The sequence below is a fragment of the Malaclemys terrapin genome, chromosome 4, assembly GCF_027887155.1.
Source record: "Malaclemys terrapin pileata isolate rMalTer1 chromosome 4, rMalTer1.hap1, whole genome shotgun sequence".
Classification (NCBI taxonomy): domain Eukaryota; kingdom Metazoa; phylum Chordata; order Testudines; family Emydidae; genus Malaclemys; species Malaclemys terrapin.
Window position 1 is genome coordinate 73,994,053 of NC_071508.1, and position 20,856 is coordinate 74,014,908.

The 20,856-nt window shown below is 43.0% G+C and overlaps 1 protein-coding gene across 6 annotated transcripts in view; it reads left to right on the plus strand.

Moving 5' to 3' along the window:
* Nucleotides 1–6,317: 6,317 nt before the first annotated feature.
* The window catches only part of PRR5L (proline rich 5 like), a 69,848-nt gene continuing 55,309 nt past the window's right edge, over nucleotides 6,318–20,856 (plus strand). The window contains exons 1-2 of one of the 6 annotated variants that reach the window (XM_054025132.1): nucleotides 11,563–11,577; nucleotides 11,786–12,195. The gene's annotated coding sequence lies outside the window, so the exon portion shown is untranslated. Of the gene's footprint in view, nucleotides 6,690–11,548; nucleotides 12,196–20,297; nucleotides 20,566–20,856 lie in introns of those variants that run through there. The other 5 variants (XM_054025135.1, XM_054025136.1, XM_054025131.1 and 2 more) reach the window with 5 other exon arrangements.

Consider the following 20,856-nt stretch of genomic DNA (forward strand, 5'->3'; position numbering starts at 1 on the left):
CACGCCGCAGGCCAGACACCAGTCCCCGAGCCTTGGCGCCTCCCCCGGGGCTGGAGCCACGAATGCCGGCTTGATGATGTGCCCCTGCAGCCCCTAGGCAAGGGGCGTTCAGGGAATCTTGACGTGCTGCTCCCGCCCCCAGCACCATCTCCGCAGCTCCCATTGGCCGGACACTCCCAGAGTCCACACCCCGAACCTCCTGCTGCACCCCAACCCCCTGTCCCATCCCTGGCCCCACCTGAGAGCCCACTCCCCCAGCTGGAGCTGCAACCCCCTCCCGCACTCCAAAACTCCACGGACCCCACAAAATCCAATAGCCCCGGGCCCACAGGAGAGTTAATCCGGCCCTGGCAGGAAGGGGTATGGTGTGCGGGTTCTAGGAGGGAGTTTGGGTGTGGGGTGCAGGCTCTGGGCTGGGGAACTGGGTTGGGGTACGGGAGGGGGTGAGGGGGTGCAGGCTCCAGCTGGGCGGTGCTTACCTAGGGCGGCTCCCGAAAGCGACTGGCACATCTCTCTGGCAGCAGCTCCTAGGCGGGAAGGACAGGGGATCTTTGTACGCTGCCGCTGCCCACAGGCACCACCCCCAGAGTTCCCATTGGTCACAGATCCCGGCCAATGGGAGCTGTGGAGTCAGCGCTCAGGGCGGGGGAAGCTTGTGGAGACCTCCAAGCCCCACCCAGGGGCCATAGGGACATGCCGGCCGCTTTTGGGATCGGCATGGAGCCAGGGCAGGCGAGGAGCCTGCCTTAGCCCCGCTGCGCCACCGGACTTTTAGCGCCTAAAATCTCCCGGTTTGGCTTCAGTAGCCTCTTGGAGGATTGGCCACCCTAGTTCTGATCCTGGCTTGGACATTGATTCTCCCTGTCCCTTTGGTCAACTCACTTAAAGCTACATTTTTAAAAAGTGGGTACCTCAGTTTTTGGGTGTCCAACATGTGCCTCATTTTCAGAAGCATTGCACACCTAGAAATCTAGTTTGCAGTCAGCAGGAACTGCAAGCATTCTGACAATCAGAACTCAAGCATCTCAGATTGGGCATCCAAAATCTAAGGGCACTAAAAATCAGAGGACATCTTGTAAAACAAAGACCTTAACCTTTCTGCCTTTGTTTGCCCACCAATACAATGGTGATCGTAATCCTACCTCACAGAGAAGTTATTAAAGTTAATGGAAAGCATTATAAATCCTAAATTTACCAAAATATACATAAAACCCTCCTGCAGATGAGGCAGTAGAATTCCACCTATTTGGACAACAGTCCCTTGCAAAACACTTCCCAAATTTTGGCTAATAGGAATAGACTCCAATACAAGCACCCCCTGCTCTGCTTCTCCTGCCACAGGAGCCAGAGGAGCAAATTCTTCAGGTTGGACTTTGGGGGCAGTCAGAGGATAAAAGAAAGGAGTCAGTTATGTTTGAGGGGAATGGAGGTGGAGAAAAATTGTTTCACAGGTGCTCCCAAAACTACTAAGACCAGCTCTGCTCCCTGCCAGTGCTGGATAGTTCTTCAATGTATACGGCCTGTATTCAGCTACTTCTGGAAATATGATCTGTGTGATAAGCTGGAACTGAGTCAATGCCCTAGACTAGGGAACAGGATACAGGAGGACTTTATTACGACTTGGGTTTCCTGGAGGGAAGTCCAGTCAAAGAGGTGGCTTGCATTCTCCCCGGGGCTATTGTTCATTCAGACTTGGACCCTGGCCTTTTCTGTTTATTTATCCAGACTGAGCATCTCCTTGCATGCCAGTCCTCCTGTATACAGTAAACAATGGCAGCTCATTGTAGTGGTAATAAATGCAGCAGTAGCTATGACCTTCCTCCTCTTCCTAGGATCATCTGATAATCTGAGTTCCCTCTGCCCTCTTCCTGCTTGTTGCCAGGGTCAGGCAAGAACACAATAATATGTATTTTCTAGAATTTCATTCCTGGTCTGAACAACTAGATATAGGCACTTTCACCAGTAGAAAAAGCTGTGGTTAACTTGAAATTTTGTTTGTTTTTGTTCAAAGTCCCATTTTCACTTGCTCCTGCCTTTCTCGAAGATTCTCCTTTGGGGTTGGAATTTGCCATACTTGTCTCTGCGATTTGTGTTTGTGTGTGTGAAAGAAAAGTTTGAGGACGATCCTGTTGATTGTTTTTGAAATACAAATGTGAGTATGGGGTACAGGGGAGAGACACGGTGGACCAGATCCTGAGCTGGTATAAATCAGTGTAGCTCCATTGGCTTTTGTGCTCAGTGATGTAAATGGAGGTGCACCGATTTATACTAGCTTGGGACCAGGCCCTTCTCCCCCACTTAAAAAAGGAAAAGAAAAAAAAATCTGACTCTCTTTTAGACACCATGCAGATAACTCCAAATTGGCTGAGCTTTGCAATGCCAACCTGTGAATGGCAGTTTCCCTCAGCAAAGTGTCTGCACTTTGCAAAGTTTTAAAAAACAAGACTGGAGAAATAACAGGAATAGACATCTGAAAATATTTCACCTGGTCTGCACAGTAAGTAGAATGTGCGGATGTGGCCAGTCCTTGTACATACACAGCTCAGAAAGCACATACAATTAAATAGCAATTAATCCCTCCTTAAGAGTCTATTTTGCCATGGTGCCTACAGAACCCAGACTGCTGATAACAGGAAGGGAAGTGACAGTGGTGCCTGTTCCTCTTTCCCTTTATAAAAAATCCAATACATGTAGCTAACTAAAGCTGTGCTAAATCCTCACCATATTCATTTTTTGTATGTTTTAGCCTCATCTTCTACCCTTGGTCTGGTTGCATCTTTAGACTGAAAGCCCTTCAGGGCAAGGGTTTTCCCTTTTCTATGTTTGCACTGTGATCTCAGTCCAACTGTGACCACTCTCATACTATACATATTTAATAATAATAACCATAGTGGCTGAGATGGAAGTGCTGGGCTTTCAGTTGCTTGTAAGGATTTTTTCAGTTGCTTGTAAGGATTTTTAAATAAAGGGGATACGGTACAAGGGTGTCTCACACATATGTACGTTAGAACGCCTCATGCCCTCCCAATCCCCATGTGTATATATATACACACACTGTAACTTCTCCTTCCCCGACCCACTTTAATCTTCTGGTTTCTTTGAGTATTATTTCCCTCCCTCCTTCTCCATTTTGCTCTAAACCAAAGAAATTCCGTGAAACAAACAAACACAAAATCCAACCAAAAATAACCTATGCTAATGCAATAGTCATCAGGAAACACTTAGCTGAGAATGAACTCTCACCTTACCTTAACTTTGTCCCCTTTGTGCTTAGGTATCATTATATGGTCTTTAATTTGCAACATGTTGTGTATAATACTGAATGTCTTTGGCTTCAAGCTTCTAGGATCCATTCCTTCAGGATGCTGTGGATTATTTTCTCAACCCTTCGGCAAGAAAAGGTTTCTCTACATGGGGAAATTGCCCAGCAGAACTATACCGGTGTAATTATACCACTGTAGCGGTATGACTATAATTCCCTGTGTGGACATTCTATTCTGGAATAAAAGTTACTTTTTTGGTACCGCTTAAACTGTTTCTAATGTGACATGAGTTATAATGAAAAAAACTCTCACGTGTGCACGTGGGGGAGTTGTACTGGCATAGCTATAGTGGTATAATATTAATGCTATAGTTCCTCTGGTCAGTTTCCCCATTTAGGCACGCCTTAAGCAGCTGAGGTTTTCCTCTCTCTCATCCTAGCCACTCCCTGGTGAGGAAGAGTTGAGAGTTCTGAAAACCACTGAAGAGCAGACTAGGGAAAGTACAACTATGATTCCTTTTTAGTTTCAAAAAGTACAGTGACTATGGATGTCTGTAGCAATCACAGAACCCCTTTGGGCCTGATTTACAGATGTTAGTGCCTGAGTCACAGTGCCAGTTCTGCATGGGCATATTAGCATGTAAGTGACTAGACAGAAAGGAGTAATGGCAGCTGCCAGCTAGTCTGCAGGAATTTCTATGCTGCTAAATCTGTTGTAATTGTCCTGGTGTTAGCAACCATAATTTAGACAGGGCCTAAGCTAAGGCGAGGGGGTTGTGCTTCTGATGTACCTAGTGGATGTTTTATCCCAGTGTGGGGCTGGTAATTTCAGATAGCTGGTTATATTTTATTGTGCTTCCTCCTGGTAAAGAACACCTAATCATTTCTGCGAGGCGAGGCTAATTTGTCAAGGTGGGATGCCAGCTGTGCTGCTTGTGCAATGAGATAACAAAATGGGAAACTTGCTTAGAGTGGGAAATAAAGGTCTGCTAGTCATCCTGCTTGTGGTATGAAGCCCAGATAGGCTCACGGCTGTCTCCCATTCCTCGCTGAACATAAATCCGTTAGAGGCACTATGATATTTTCCAGTATGACACACTATTTGTTATTGTCTCTGACTAAACCAAAGTTTTCATGCTGCTCAGCTCAGGAAGCGACCAGGCCTGTGCACTGCATCCTCACCACTTTGCCAGCCTCAACGGGCCCTGAAAATAGCATTAAACAAAGACCAATGGTTTCTATTAGACTTTTTAATGAAGAAGCCTTGGGTTCCGGATGTGGCGATCTACCCCCAATGACAAAATAACTATTTTCAATATGCTTACATTTCAGGAACATAGAGATTCATTTCACACACACAAGCATAGCAGCCGTTGCATAGTCAGAAAGGCCTGTGCAGACCTGTGAAGGGAATGCAAATGAATCACAGTGAGACATGGAGTGAGGGAAGGTGTCTTAAGAGCTGTTCCTAAATGATGGGGCTGTTATAAAGAACTCTGTATAACACCCAGTGTGACATTCATTCACTAATCAGAGTCATCCAGCTCCCAGTGAGTCACTTGTTCCACTCCTCTGGAAACATGTCTCATACTGTATCCAAAACCACTTGACTTGTTCATATAGTTTTAAAAGGAACGGACAAACCATAGTGACCAAAAGTTGTTGCCGTCTGAGAGCTGATCCATGAAATGAGTTAACAGACCTCAGTACAGTTGCTAGTTGATGGGAGTCTACATCACAAAAATCACCCCACTACAGTATGCACTTGGCAGTCTCTGTGGAGCAGCATCGCCTTGGCTGGATCCTAAACAATCCTCTTGCTCTTAGAGGTGATCCCTCTATGTCAGGTTGAGGCACAGAGTGGGGAAGGCTGCACAGCTGTTAACTGTGCCTTTTCTTGAGCCTCCTTGAACCAGCCCTGGATTAATTAAAAAGATAAATTAAGAAAAAAAATTAAAAAGAACAAAATAAAGTGCAAAAGGCCAAGAACTCCATAGTACCATTTCCAAATATGCAAGATACAAGAAAAGAAGATGGGACACACTTTTTCAGTGGTTCTCAAACTTATTTGATTGCACCCCCCTTCTTTGTGTCTGTAGTTTATGTCTTCCTCCCCCCCCCGGCATACAAGTTCATATACCAGTTAAAGAAAAATCAACCTGCAAACTCTCACTAAATATTAAAAACGGTAAGGCATTGATTCAAACAGAGCCAACAATCCATTGTAATAAGAGTAAAAGCAAAACTGCGATTGTGGTCAATGCTTCCAAATTAAATGTGCACACTGCGTCGTAGCAAACAGATTAACGTTGAGAGGGCAATGACTTTGTATAATGCTATGCAAGATTAACAGAAATCTGTCAAAATGCACAGCGCCATGTAGAGTCAAATGCACAGCGCTCTCTGAGGACCTGATATGTCCGGATGAATCAGCTTTGCTAGTTATTCATTGCTATGGGTAAAATGTGCACAGTAGGGTTTTTTTCCTCTCCCCTAAAGCTTCTCAGGCCTCCCCAGAATACATTTCATGCCCACCCCCCAGTTTGAGAACCTCTGCTTTACATCATCGTGTTAGGGCCTGGCCTGGCTAAAAGTGCTTTATGAGCCACTGTAAACAATTATCAGCCACTGATGGAGAGGCACTGGGAAGAGTGTGGATGCTACATGCCAACTTTATGAGACAACGGGGGTAAGAGAGAGTGTGTGTATGTGATGGGCCACTCATCGAGTGAGTACAGAAGGCCTGTTAGGTGCAGTCACACTTAGAACAAGGTACAAGTCTCGGTGTTCTTGTTCTACAGTCTGGTGTGGAGTGGCGCTATGGCAACCCAGCCTTGAAAGAAGCATGTCTACATGGAGCAGCTCCTGTCCAGGGTTGGATTTAGGGACAGGTGACTGCCCTGGGTGCTGGGCTTGGGGTGTGCTGGGCTTGGGGTGCTCTTTTTATTGTTAGCGACAAAGGGGAACATAGAATATTTGAAGTAAAATGTTTCAGGTATTCTGTATGTGGATCCATTTTTTACTAATCTCCTAGAATGTTCTGGGCCTTCGTAGAATCTCGTGGAAACTTCCAGACTTTCCGAGAACTACATTTTCCTCCAACCTCCTAGAATGTTGTCAGCCACGCCCTTGTGGGTATTTAAGTGGTGGTGCGTCACCCATCAGTCAGTGAGATATAAGGACGAACTGAAATGAAGTGAGAGCCCAACTGTGACATGAAGAGAAGAAATAGGGGGATCCTCGCACTGAATCCAAGAGCTCTCTTCATGCCTTGTGGCTGCTATTCCTTCAACTGGTTGTGTCAGATGCATCATCATCTTCTTTAGATTCAGTATCCTCTTCGGAGTACTGCAAAGGATATGCTTCCTGTTTTCAGCATCAGATGCAAGATCCTATAGACAGTGGTACAAATTTGACTGTGAAGCTGGTAAGTGACACTCATTATTTTATTACTTGAAAATGCCATTGGCCAGTCTTTGGATCTCTCTGACGCTGTGCTTCAGTTCGCAAGGGCAAAGGCAACAAAAATGACCTTTTTAACTAAAGGACTAACATTCTAAGGCTGTCATCTACTGTAACACTATTTAATACTGGTCCATCCAATGCTGGTGCACAGTTCAATTTCTTGATGTTAGTACATTTCAGTTATTCTTAAAATTAAAAAGTTTCTATAAGCTTAGAGGAAACAATTTTTTTTATTTGTTTATATATGCCATGAATAATCACAGATTTACAGATCCTAGCATGCAAATTTATCATCTTATATGACAGGAATAAAATATGCATGCTGAGTGGAAAGAACGAACAATTTGTGGCTGTGAATGTTTGTCCATGTTCTTAGGAGCTTAACAGTATCATTTCCAGCAAAAGTCTGCATGAGGACAGTGTGTTGCATTGTTTTTTTTTTTTTTACTATGATTTCTGGTGTGACTGTAGAATATTGTACACAAACACTTCTTTGGTCCTTTTTTCTCTTTAGATTTTCCCTCCCAGAGGGCTAGGCTATTTGCCTTCTCTCTTACAGGTTTGCTTCAGACATGCCAAACAGTGTCCTAAAGAGGAGAAAGACTTAGAACCACAGGAGTTTGAGGGATTTTCCATCTCTATGGAAGATCAGTTAGCCCACACACACCATCAGCCAATGCAGAATTGTGCCTAGACACAGATAATCTAGTGCTATGCTCAGTCTCATTTTAATTGTCCCAAGCAATAGGGCTTCCAGAGTGACTATTCTACAGTGTAACAGATTTATTTCATAGCCAAAAGACTTTTAATGGTACTCATCCTAAATTTTATTTTGCTTAATTTCAGTCCCTTATACCATTACTCCTAATTATACCCCTTTGTGCCTCCCTAAATAGTTCTCCTTTCTCCTTGGTGTTTTACACCTCAGATAGTTGTAGACTCTTATTTTGTCCCCCTAGCACGTCTAGCCATATTTAGATCTTAGGTCTTTACTCACAGGGCAGAGTTTCCAAAACCTTGGTAATTTTTGTTGCTATTCTATGAGCAACCCTATACTTTCTGATAATGGGGTGCCTAGAATTGAATGCAGTATTTCAGATCTGTTTGCATCAGGGCTATATAGAAAGGTACCATTATCTCTGTCTCTGTGACTTATGCAGCTCAAAATTGCATAGGTCTTTTTGCTGTCATCTCACATTAGAAGCATGTCTAATGCCCTGTCCACTCTCCAGCTACTTTAGGTCTTGTTCAGCATTACCACTTCTCAGAATCTTCCCGCCCCCTGAATATCTGTGATTCAGAGGATCTCTCACCAGATATAATACAGCCACACTTTTCCATGTGGAATCGCATTTTGTTTCTTGAGTTTTGACTTGCCAAGCTAACAGGATAACACAAACACAGTCAACACTTTCAGATGGCACTCAGGACTTGAACACCACTGCTCCCTTTTGCCAGAAGGCACCTTTAAGCAGCAGTAAATTACATATATCTAAGAGGTGAGTAACTGAGGCATAAAGTGGTGATATGATTTGCACAAAGTCACACAGCAAATCAGTGTCTGAGCCAGGAACAATATTCAGAATTCCTGACTCCTTATTCATTGCTCTAGCTATTAGCTGTGTAGGCAGAGCTACAGTGTGGTCTAACTTCTGGGAAGCGTGTGATACAGAAGACAGGTAGGATCAAATATCCATGATAAAGTTATGCAATGTGCTGCATCCACATGGATTCACTCTTTCACCCGACTGAAAATATAAAATATATTATAAGCCAAACCAATAAAAGGTCATGTTTTTTAGTGACACCTCTTGTGGGTTTGCCCTCTTTAGAACAGCCTGTGTGAGAGCAGGACATCTGAGTGGGTGAGGGCTGCAGTGCTATAACAATCTTGCTGTGGGGAGGACATGTGGTAAAAAACAACAACAAGGTATTGCTGCAGCAATTTCATGCATAGCTGTTCAATATGTAAATGGAAGTGATAACATCTTTGGTGATGCTGATTTGCGTGTTCTTCAATTCTTTTAATGATGCTTTAATCAGATCCTACAGGGAGTAAACTCCTCTGTCCCACAGTCCGTTTGCAATGTGCTGTTTGATCAGGTGCTAAGTATTGTCGTTTTCAGATGATTGCTTTTCTGAGTGGTGTAAGGAGTTTCCATCAGGAACAATCTTGCTGTAGTTTTTCATGACTAAAAGAACAGGAGTACTTGTGGCACCTTAGAGACTAAGAAATTTATTAGAGCATAAGCTTTCGTGGGCTATAGCCCACGTCTTCGGCTGTAGCCCACAAAAGCTTATGCTCTAATAAATTTGTTAATCTCTAAGGTGCCACAAGTACTCCTGTTCTTTTTGCAGATACAGACTAACATGGCTGCTACTCTGAAATTTTTCATGACTGAAGCTCAAAGTCAAAATGAAGCTGCTAAAATCATCTTCCTTGCCCGTTAAACTGACCACAGCACCTCACTCTTTAAATCTTTCCACTGGCTCTCCCTGACACACTATTAAGTTTACATTTCCTGTCCTCCCCTTCAAGGTCTTTCACATCTTTAACCCTCCCTTCTTGTCTCATATCACATTGCAATCTCATTGCCTCCACTCCACTAACAAAGGCAGGCCCCCGGGACTGAATTAAGGCATTTGGGGGTCCCAGGCACACCATGACAAAGGGATCCCTTGTGGCCCCACCCCCAACTTGGAACGGAAGTCACAGGGTGCCCTCCCATCTTTCCTGGAGAGGCATGGACAGCAATAATGGGGTGCTTTTCCTCCCCAGGAGAGCCAGCAGGGACTCTCTTTGACCCCCTCTCCTCCAAAGAGGCAGAGCTGGCAGCAGAGGGTCTCCTCAGTCCTTAACACAGTATATCTGCTTGGTGGCTGGAGTGGGATGATCTACAACCCATCCTGGACAATGATCCCTCACTTTCACAGACCTTGGGAGGCAGGCCAGTCCTCGCCCACAGACAACCCGCCAACATTAAGCATATTCTCACCAGCAACCACACACCGCACCATAACAACTCTAACTCAGGAACCAACCCATGCAACAAACCTCGATGCCAACTCTGCCCACATATCTACACCAGCAACACCATCACAGGACCTAACCAGATCAACTACAACATCACCGGCTCATTCACCTGCACGTCCACCAATGTTATATATGCCATCATATGCCAGCAATGCCCCTCTGCTATGTACATTGGCCAAACTGGTCAGTCACTACGCAAGAGGATAAATGTACACAAGTCAGATATCAGGAATGGCAATATACAAAAACCTGTAGGAGAACACTTCAACCTCCCTGGCCACACAATAGCAGATGTTAAGGTAGCCATCTTACAGCAAAAAAACTTCAGGACCAGACTCCAAAGAGAAACTGCTGAGCTCCAGTTTATTTGCAAATTTGACACCATCAGATCAGGATTAAACAAAGACTGTGAATGGCTTTCCAACTACAGAAGCAGTTTCTCCTCCCTTGGTGTTCACACCTCAACTGCTAGCAGAGCATCTCACCCTCCCTGATTGAACTAACCTCGTTATCTCCATACTGATTTATACCTGCCTCTGGAGATTTCCATTACTTGCATCTGAAGAAGTGAGGTTCTTACCCACAAAAGCTTATGCTCCCACTACTTCTGTTAGTCTTAAAGGTGCCACAGGACCCTCTGTTACTTTTTACAGATTCAGACTAACATGGCTACCCCTCTGATACTTAACTTTTAATAGGTAAACCGAGGCATAGAGCTATTAGAAGCCCATTCCTGAAGCCACTGAAAGTCAATGGCCCCAAGAGACTTGCTCCGAGGATGCACGCGGCATGGACGTTTGTGCATTGGGCTTGTGCTAGCTTAGCCCATTGTAGGATCAAAGCTCAAGTCAGCTGCATAGATGTGACCAGAAGGCACTGAAAGGCAGTAGTCCTAACCTCCAGTCCTGTTGGTCACAAGTGTGCAGGTCAGGTACAGGTTACTTAACAGAAGCAGAACTCTCCTAATGTGTAAGCAAGACGTGTGTGTGTGTGTGTGGTGTTTTTTTTTTTTTTTTTTTTTTTTTTAAACAGACTTTGGGCTTGATCCTGCAAACACATCAGCACCCGAGTAACTTGAATCACCTGGGTAGCTCCACAGAGGTCAGTGCGACTGTTTCTGTGCGGAAAAGCGACTCAGGCATGTGTATGCAGGGCAGGGGTCTGTGGCTTTTCGGAGGCGCTGCAGGACTCTGGCTGCACGTGAATAGCATTTCAGCAGCGTCCTGCCCAACACCGACTGACAATTACTACCGCTAAACAGAACAAACTGCAAGGAAACCTGCCGCCACCGGAAAACCGTAGAGAAAGCTGGAAAACAAACCAACTCAAACCACCTATTGCGCACTGGCTTTCCATTTCTAAGGCAGTCCAGCTGCGTAATGTCCTAGATGCGCCTCAGTTACTTCGTCTCTCACTCCGTAATTAGTGTCCGAGGCAAATTCCTGCCAGCCTTTCCCCTAGGCGTGCAACGCATTTGGGCTCAGACCCTGCCACGCTCTCAATGCTGACTCCGTGGAAAGTTGGGAGAGAAGCTCTCTCTTGAAGTGAGATTCGTTGTTCTGTTGAAAGCATCCAAGATCTGATCATATTAAGGAACCGCCTCCTGCCCCCCTCTTAAAGTCACAAAGCCATAATATTTTGCCTTTCAGTTTCCCCCTCGTGGCGTGCTGTGCTTATCTAAACTCCCACCCACCGGAGGCTGGATGCAATTTCAACACATTGCTGCCAATTAAATGCAGCATTTCAAAAATGTTTGTATTTAGCAACAGAAAGCCAGTGACCAGCTCCTTGGCAGTCCAGGCAGGCACTGTTAAGGGTGAGCTTTAACTGTGCAGACTCACACATCCCGTGCACGGTGCCCCTCATTCAAATCTTTGGTCCCCTCCCTCCCCTTAAAATTTCCTCCGATCGGCTTTGTTACACTTGAATGTCTAGCATGAGCTGTGCCGGAGGCAGAGGTGCTCCAGGAGGAGGAGGCATGTGAAGCTGTTGCATCCTTTTCTCTCTCTTCTTTTTCTTTAAAGGCTAAAGAACTTAAACTTCCTGAAATTGTTGAATAGAAGCGGAGCGGACTTTTCTTCTTCCCCCAAGAGCTGGAAAGTGACTAACAGTTCAAGGAAGGCTCCAAAGCCGAGAGAGATCAGCAGCACACTTCCTTTAGGGGACTCCCTCGACTTTCCCTCTCCCCCATTTGTCTCTCCGGGGAGGAGCCAGCGAAAGGCACATTGTAAAAATAAAAACTGGACCGGAGCCAGCAAGTGTAAAATTCTAAGTGGTATTGGTCAGATCGTGGCGGATAAAGTAGAAACTCCTTCACTTCGTGATGTGAAAAGTCTCAGGAGAGAGCTGAAACATTTCTAGCAGCGGTGGGTTGTTTCATCTCATTTCCTTCTCCAAAATCCGCGATGCAGCCCTAACTTAACATAAAAAGGGGGTGAGTGTAAAATACACTTTCTTTTTTGTCTTTACACTGGCAATCTAAGGTGGTGGGGAATGCATTGTAGTTTAGCGTAATGCAAAGAGGGGAGGGGAGACCTCTGAGGAGCTGCAGCAGCAAATGGCAATCATGTAGATTTCGGATCAGAGTGTCAGCATTTGTCTTGTTTGAACAGGAGATAATCGCAAGGTTGTTGCCATTAAAACGGCCTCTGGTGTGTTAACAAGATGTTTATCTTGAGAGAGAGTTTGCAACAATAACAAAAAAGTTTGGGCTGTGTCTGATCTTCTATAAGAACCGTGTGCTTTATATTTTAGGCTGACACTTTCAGCTCGTTGGGTTGTTTTTGTCCAGTTGTTAATGATTATAGAGGCATGGGATGCACTGACAGCCAGAGCCTGCTTGATTCAAAACAAAACAAAAAAACTCAGCAAGTTCTCCATTAACATAAATAAATAAAAATAGAATCTCCGGGCTTTTGATATCTTTGAAGAGCGTTGCCAGTGTAGACTAGCTCTGAGTCATCCCGAAAACAAAATGCCTCATTCTATCCCTTCCCCTCAGGAGACACAATAATTCTGAAACTGGGGGTGGGAAAAAGAGAATATTCTCTGCCTTTTTCGGTTTGCTAAATGAATTTAATTAGAACGTAGCCTGTTGCAAAGAGACTGAAGCCATGTAACTGTCAGTGAGCCTGTCCCAAAAGGCAGAGCAGAGAAGAGAGATCCATCCCTCTTTAACACCCCCTCCCCATCTTGTCTCAGTAGTTGTGTAAAGTTCATTTGTCTGGCTGTTTTGTGAATGAAAATGGAAAGTTTCTTGTTCCCTAATAACTGCTCAGGGTCTCTGTGTACTGGGAGATTTTTGTACCTGACTGTTTTTAATAGACAAAATGTTAATAAAAACCGAGGAGTCCGGTGGCACCTTAAAGACTAACAGATTTATTTGGGCATAAGCTTTTGTGGGTAAAAAAACCCACTTCTTCAGATGCATAGAGTGAAAATTACAGGTGCAGGCATAAATATACTGGCACATGACTGTTAATATTTTCACCGGAGTTCCTATTAGTAGAAAGAATCCCAATACCCTTCTTTCCCCTGTTCTCTGAAATGTCCCAGCACTTGCAACTCTTGTCACTTGCCGGGGCTGGGCAGAAATGCGAATGTGCATATGCAGGTTTTGGGGGTGATTCAGTTTATAACTGTCTATACTCTTTTTGCTGGCCTTCTAGACATATGAGCTCTGTCCCTCGATTTTGTGTATTTTTGTTTGTCAGCAACAAGTTCTGAACATATTTGTAGACAACACTGTAATTCTGTGGTATGAAAGGTTTCAGTTATGCTGAAGTCACCAGTGTCTGTGGTTCAACACATAATATCTGTTTACAGTGTGTGTATGTATGTTTAGAGTATATAGACAGTTATGACTTCAGCTAGGTTGCATAAATTCAGCACAGAAATTGATCTACAATCTTTCTTTTCCTAGCATAAAAGTCATAGAGAAACTGTATCACAGGCCACAGTGGCATAACCTACTTCTTGGTTAGTTTCATGTCTTCATAGTTCTAATATTTATTCAAGATTTTTCCCTAAAAATCCCCAGACATTCTAATAGCTTTACAAACTATGTCAATTCTGCTCTCTTTACCCATGTGAGTAACTTCATTAGCCTTGTCTATGTACAAAAATGACCTGTGACTGCTCACACACATTATCAATCGGTGCAGCTAAATATGTGCAGTGCTGAACGTAATCTGTCCTGGTCTGCAGTTGCAGTTAAACCATTTCAGCACCAATTCAGCTGTGTCTGTCATCAGTAGTGTGAAACTTCTCATAATACAGACAGTGTTACTGATTTCTGTGTGAGCAGAATTTGTTCCACAACATGTCAGTGCAGCCATCTCTGGGGTGGACCGCACCAATCATTTAAAGGAGTGCACAAGAATAGTATAAAAACAATAATAAATAATATAATAAAAAAAAAAAGGCCATTCAAATAGTTTGGGACTCACAGGAAGAAATACTTTTATCCAAGTGTTTTGGCAGGGGGAATTTAGTTAAGCAGAATGCATTTACCTTTGCTGTAATTTCCCCAGGACAAGGTGGTTAAATCTTCCTTAAATCTTAGACGTCACCTGAAAAGTGACATGGGCTCAATTTTGCAAACCTCATTAATTTATTTCTCTCTTCCCCAAACCATTTAGTTTTTCTAGTGGCTTGATTTTATGTATTAAAGCCCACTTTGGGGGTAGTGTTGGCTGCAGGTTTTAGGGGCTGGATCTCTTTCTCTTCTTCTATCCCAGACTTTACTTTCGTCCTATCTCTTTCAGAAGAGCCTTGTGCTGTCTTTACATATTGCATCTGCCATTTAAAATCAGAAGGAATAGCTTGGCCTTATTAAAATTAATGTGGGAAATCTTACCCATTTCCTGTCCTGACTACTGTAAATGAGGATTCCAGGTGAAGTTTTTATAGACACATTTGTATGAGACTATTAAAATGCTTGTGTGGTGAAACATGTTTTACAGATGTTAATATAGTTTTACTGATCTTTTTTATTGGAAGGGAACTACGTAAAATGTCATATGTATATATTTTTCCTGTTTTATTACCCTCACCACAATGTTATCATGATGTCTGGAGCAAAGAGTATCTTAGACCAGTCTCCAAAGTGGGGTGCGCGCAGTTTTTTTTTTTTTTTTTGCTTCTGCAGTTCGGGTGGGAGTCCGAGTTTTTATCTATTTATTTGCTTCGGCGCAGTGCTCAAATTTTTTTTACTGATGGGGTGCGCGATCAAAAAAGTTTGGAGACCACTGTCTTAGACAATAACTGTAAGGATACCAGTGATAAATATTTTAACAAATCCATGGTCACCTACAATTTCATGGTTGTTGCTATGTTGCTCCCCATGGCTGCTTGGAACCTCAGTAACAGTAGTGATAGAACTATGATCTTCTGCTTCATGAGCATAGGACCCTATTATGGGAACTAAAGGAGAATGTTGCCAGCATAGGGCAACAGGTCACACAGTTCTACGGTTTTAAATTCATTTCCATTAGAGTCCAGTGGTACGTGCAGCCACACACCAGCTCTTCCATTATACGTCATAGGGTATGTACATTTGAGGATATGAAAAATGGCAGTAGATTTTAAGATGGAAATAGAGATTTCATTAGATCTTTATTTCTTTTAATCTAGTAAGGAAGAATATCTAAAAGCACTTTTATTGATAGTGTTTGGGCTCAGTTTCCCTGATTTAACACCATTCATAAATTCTAAGACCATTATTATCTAGTCTGACCTCTTGTGTAATGCAAGCCATAGAACCTCACCCAATAATTCCTGCCTCAAACCCATACCTTCTGATTGAGCTGTAGCACGTCTCTTAGAAAGGTATTCATAATTTCTTCTCTGAGTGAATATGTCTAGGGTACTACATTTTGTATGAAGAAGGTAAATCAGGTTCTCCCATTTACTTTCTCATAATTCAAGAAAAAGGGGACTTCAGATGTAATGCTTTTTTGTTACACAACCCATAATTAACACGTGTCACTCACTGCCAACAGGATGTCATTGTGGCTAAGATCTCACTAGGATTGAAAAAGGGATTAGATGTGCATATAGCTAAGCAATAATGCATTTATAGTATGCTCAGGTTACAAGCCAATCACTAATTGATGGGGTTAGGAAGAAACTTCCCCACAGGCAGATTATTCCATAATTGTACAGTGTGGGAGTTTCTGGCACTTTTGTTTGAAGTGGCTGGTTCTGGCCACTGTCAGAGACAGGACACACTTGGCTAGATGGATTTGATCCAATATGGCAATCCCTGTATTCCTATTCTTCTGCCCATCAATGATGAAAACTTTCATTTCAAAATAGTTTAACTTGGGGATACTGTGGTGGATTTTTTTAAAAGAACTCTTGATACATCAACAAGCAACAAAGCACATTAGAAAGCCTTCTTTCACTCTATACAAGCAAATAAAACTGGAATGTGGATATTTACAGTGTTATTGACAGCTAGCATGGATATCATAATTGTACTCGCCCTTCAAGATAAAGGCTCCTCTAAGCAGTTTTGTGTATAATCCATGAATTGGTTACAATGTCCGTTCAGATGAGTTCAAAGACTCACAAGGTTCATTTTCAAAACTGAAGGACCCAGCAATAAAAAGCTGTGTTGCCATCACTCACAATATTTGGTGTTTTTCTTAAAGTCCCAGCTCCCAGGAAATCTCAGCTTCCATTTAAAAAAAAAATGTCTAGCTCCTATAGTTGTAAGGAAAAACAATTTGAAAACAAGAACCAAGTCTATCTCTAAGGCTCAGAAACCAGACGGCAAGGAAAAGAACTCAAAATCTATGAATTTTTTAAAACCTTTTGGATTTTAAGTCAGTCACATGATTTTGGGAGGCTTGACTCATGATTTTTGAACATTTAGAGTTGACAGTACTGTTAACCACAAAAGTATGACGTTGTTGTCTACACTAGATTTATTGTCTTAACATTTACCACTGGTGAGACTACAAATGTAGATTTTACACATTAAGAAAACATGTACTGTGATCCTGTTCTAGTGTTTGTCTAATGGAGGTTAACAGCCTACTACTGATGCAAGCTGAGAGGTCACCTTTAGTTCAGATGGTAGAGGTCTGTGTTGAAAGTCTTCACATCAAACAAACCCTGTTAAAAAGCCATAGGGAAGGTTGTTATGTAAACAGGCCTTGTACAGCCACTGGTGTTCTTAATGGGCACGTTTTCTAACCCAGGGATAGACAACTGATGGTGAAAACACTGGTGGCTGGTCTGTTCAGGTTCTCCCACTGTTGTTACTAATGGTGGAGCTGCAAAGGTGGGAAATGCTAAGGAAGTGTCCAGTGCAGAAAAGGTTTAATTTTGCTAGATCACTTCTACTTATTGTATGGATGGACCCTAAAAGATTTGTGGTTATTTAAATTGGACTAAGTCATGTCTAAAGAGATCTTGCGTTCTTTCTAATTAGCATCTCATAAGCGATAAAATATGTAATTAAATTTAAACTGACATGGCTTGCTTGCTTTCACCTGTGATGTGGGATTTCTCCATATGCAGAGCAAAGCTCTTCTAATCTTCACAAACTATTCTGTGTGACTGGGACAGTACACTTGTCTGAATTAATACATTTACATGCTTCCTGGAGTTTTGCTGCAGACGTTACTAGTACCATTGGAGAGAGACTGAAAACAGGATACAACAGTTGAAAGTTCATGTTGGTTTTTGAATACATAAATGTACTAGTTATTCCTCCGGCCAGCTAAGGCCCAAATCATGCAAAAAATTTAGGCCCTGTCTACGCTAGAAAGTGTTGTTGCTTACTCATGGTGCATGAAAAATCCACACCCTGGAGAGAGAGAGCTATGCTGACCTAACCCCTGGTATAGACAACACTAGATTGATAGCTGAATTCTTCCGTTGATCTAGCTACCACCTCTCAGGGAGGAGGACTCCTACGCTGACAGGAGAACCCCTCCCATCAGTGTAGGTACTGTCTTCACTGATGTGCTACAGTGCCACAACTGCAGCGCTGCAGCCGTGCCACATTTGAAGTGTCAACAAGCCCTATGTCTTCACTACCAAAAAAAAAAAAGTGTGATTTTGCAGGGAAATAGCTGGAGTTAGATATCTCACGGTAAAATTCTAGTGGAGACAAGGTATAAAACAGTTCCCTCTATGGGTTTTCAGCAAGGTTTGAAGTGAAGACCTTCAGCACAGACCTCTACCATTTGAGTTAAAGTTAACCCCTTAGCATGTACCTTGTAAAGTTAAACCCCTTATCAGTAAGCAATTATCCTTCACTGTACAAGCTCTAGAGAGGGACCATGGCACAGCTTTTGTCAGTGTTTTAAATCTACACTAGCACTCTCACCAGTGGTAAATTTTAAGAAAATAAACCTACTGTAGAGAAGGCCTTACTTCTATGGTTAGTAGTATTGCCAACCAAAAGCATTCAAAAATCATGAATCAGGCCCTTAAAAAGCATGAGATTAACTTGCTGTAGTTAGTCATGGTCAGCACCACCAGGGGGTTATCTTGACTAGCTACACTGTGATGGGAGAACCTCAGATGTTTGGATGCTGCTAAGCTTGCTGCTTGGCAAAGCTATGAGCAGTGGAGGCACTAAAGCTCTCTATCTGCAGACTCAGACAGCATTGGATTGGGTCATGGTTAAAAGGTTACATTAGCCAGAACAGGGGTTCTCCAACTGGGGGTCGGGACCCCTCAGGGGATGACGAGCTGTCAGCCTCCACCCCCAAACCTCACTTTACCTCCAGCATTTATAATGGTGTTATAAATTAAAACACTTTTTTATATATTTAAGGGGAGTGGCACTGAGAGGCTTGCTATTGTGAAAGGGGTCACCAGTACAAAAGTTTGAGAACCACTGAGCTAAAATGTTCTTTTTAAATGAAATCTTTCAATTCTGCAAAAAATGATGGTTTAGCACTCCATGTTTCTCTATTCTCCCCTTCCCCCAATCAGGAAAAGGTTCTTGCTTGTCCCTGACAAATGGTGTGTAGTTTTCTTAAGGCCTGGTACTGGATCTGTATTATTTCAGTTTTAAAATTTGGTTGTATCTTTTTGCCTAAGGTTGTAATCAGTCTCGTATTGTGGTGGTTGCTTAGCGGGAAATCTAGTTTGTCTTAATCTAGATTAAATCAATTCACTTCTCTTAAAGTCTGTAATTCAAAAGTGCTTTTAATTTCAGGCAGATCTGCTATGTGACTATATGGATGAGTTGTTCTTCTCTAGCACTTTCCACCCAAGCATTTTAAAGTGTTCTACAAACATTTTAAGCCTCTTGTCACCCATAAAAGGTAGGCATTATTTCCCCCATTTTTCAAATGGAGAAACTGAAGCACAGGAGTTAAGTAACTTGCCAAAGATCAGACAGGAAATCTGTGGTAGAGACAGAAATAGAACCTAGTTCTCTTGGTTGCTAATCCAGTGCCTTAATTACAACATAATTCTTTCTCTGTATGCTCTGGAGCATGATCTGATCTCTTTGGCTCAAAACTAAACTAACTGGTCATAAAGAAGTTCAGCCTTTTATTTTCTTAGAATTTTCATAAGGAATTTTAGTGCTCGTAGCACATGCGTGACATACACCTATTTCACACCATAGGTTCCAAAGACACCTCTATGGTGTCAGAAATAGAGTGCCTCTTTTCAAACCGTGGTGGGCTACGTGCAAAGATTTTCTAATGCTTCGGTTCAGACTGTTCCTACCACCCCCACCAAGTGTCTTGGTTGGAGTTTCAGGTTGATTCAGCCTCAACAGCTCAAAGCAAAAGTCACTTGAAACCACTGAGTTTCTTGGTAAATTTTGCATGGTTTTGCTGTCAAACCATTCATGGGGCCCAGGTTTGAGAGAACTTTCACTGAATCTGTTTAGAGGCTATAATGAAATCTTTCACCATGGAAGTTTCCTGGCAAACACTGGAGAGATGGTTGCATCCAGCGGGTTGGGAGACCTGGACTCCATTGCTACCTCTGCTGCTCACTCATCTGAGGGAGTCACTCTAGGGCTCTGTAATTGCATTCCCTCATCTGTAAAATGATATCATGATTCTTGCCCTCCTTTGTAAGCACTTCGGGATCCTTGTGGAGTGCTAAGGATGAACACGTCACAAAGCTGTCTGGATCCCTTGTGATCTTTCATGAGATTATTTACCAAAATGAAAGAGGGGTTGCAAAGCACGATATGTTGGAAGGGCTCGTGTGAGGGGTTCAAGTACATGCCAAGACTGCGTTTTGAACTTGTCACTACTCCCATCCACAATCGCATCACTGCTCTTAGATCAGGGTGAGATGGTGGGAGATATAAGCAGAGGTACATGTTTTCCTCTGTGTTATAATTTGGAGATGTCGTCAGCCTTAAGTTAGTTGAGCTTCCGGGCTTTAGTCCAACTAAACATGGCCGCCTTTCACATTCTTTAATCATTAATTTTTGGTATTTAATTATAGTACATGTGTTTTGTCTGGGTCATGAAGCATGTGCTTTGTGTTTCTTGGCTGGCTATTCCTGCATTCTTCTCTGTCTTTTGCTCTGAAGTCCAGCCGGCCCAGTGTAGCACGTAGTGTTTTAGTCTTCTGTATTCCCCTAGCTGGGAGCCTGAGACTTCTAAAATTTTTGGTTCTGAGGAATGGTGAAGCAGCAAGTTCAGTCTTCTTGTTGGGGGCAGCAGAGGGGAGGAGCTGGAGGCGGGGAATCCTGGTCATATCACCCCTCCTACTTGCAGCTGTGAAATTGCATGCAGAAGTTGTTGCTCTGGCACTTTGGAAAGGAGATGCGTATGTATGTACATGTTCGCGTTCTTGACCAAAGGTAAGGGACCTACAACAACATGCATTAAAAGGGGAGTCTGATATTGTCATTTTGTAGGTCTTGAACTTGGATATTTTCTTATATAGTTGTTTTACTACTGCTGTACCACTGGCAAGACACTAACTTCACGAGCACCTAAACCAATTCTTACATACAATCCAGTTCTCTCTCCCCTCCCCCAGTAATTTTGTTTTTCAGCGTACAGATAATTTTGTGAGCATGTTTGTTTTAAGCAAATGATGAGTAGAAGCTTCAGTCCTCACCGTCCAATTTGCTTGTGTTAGTTTTTGG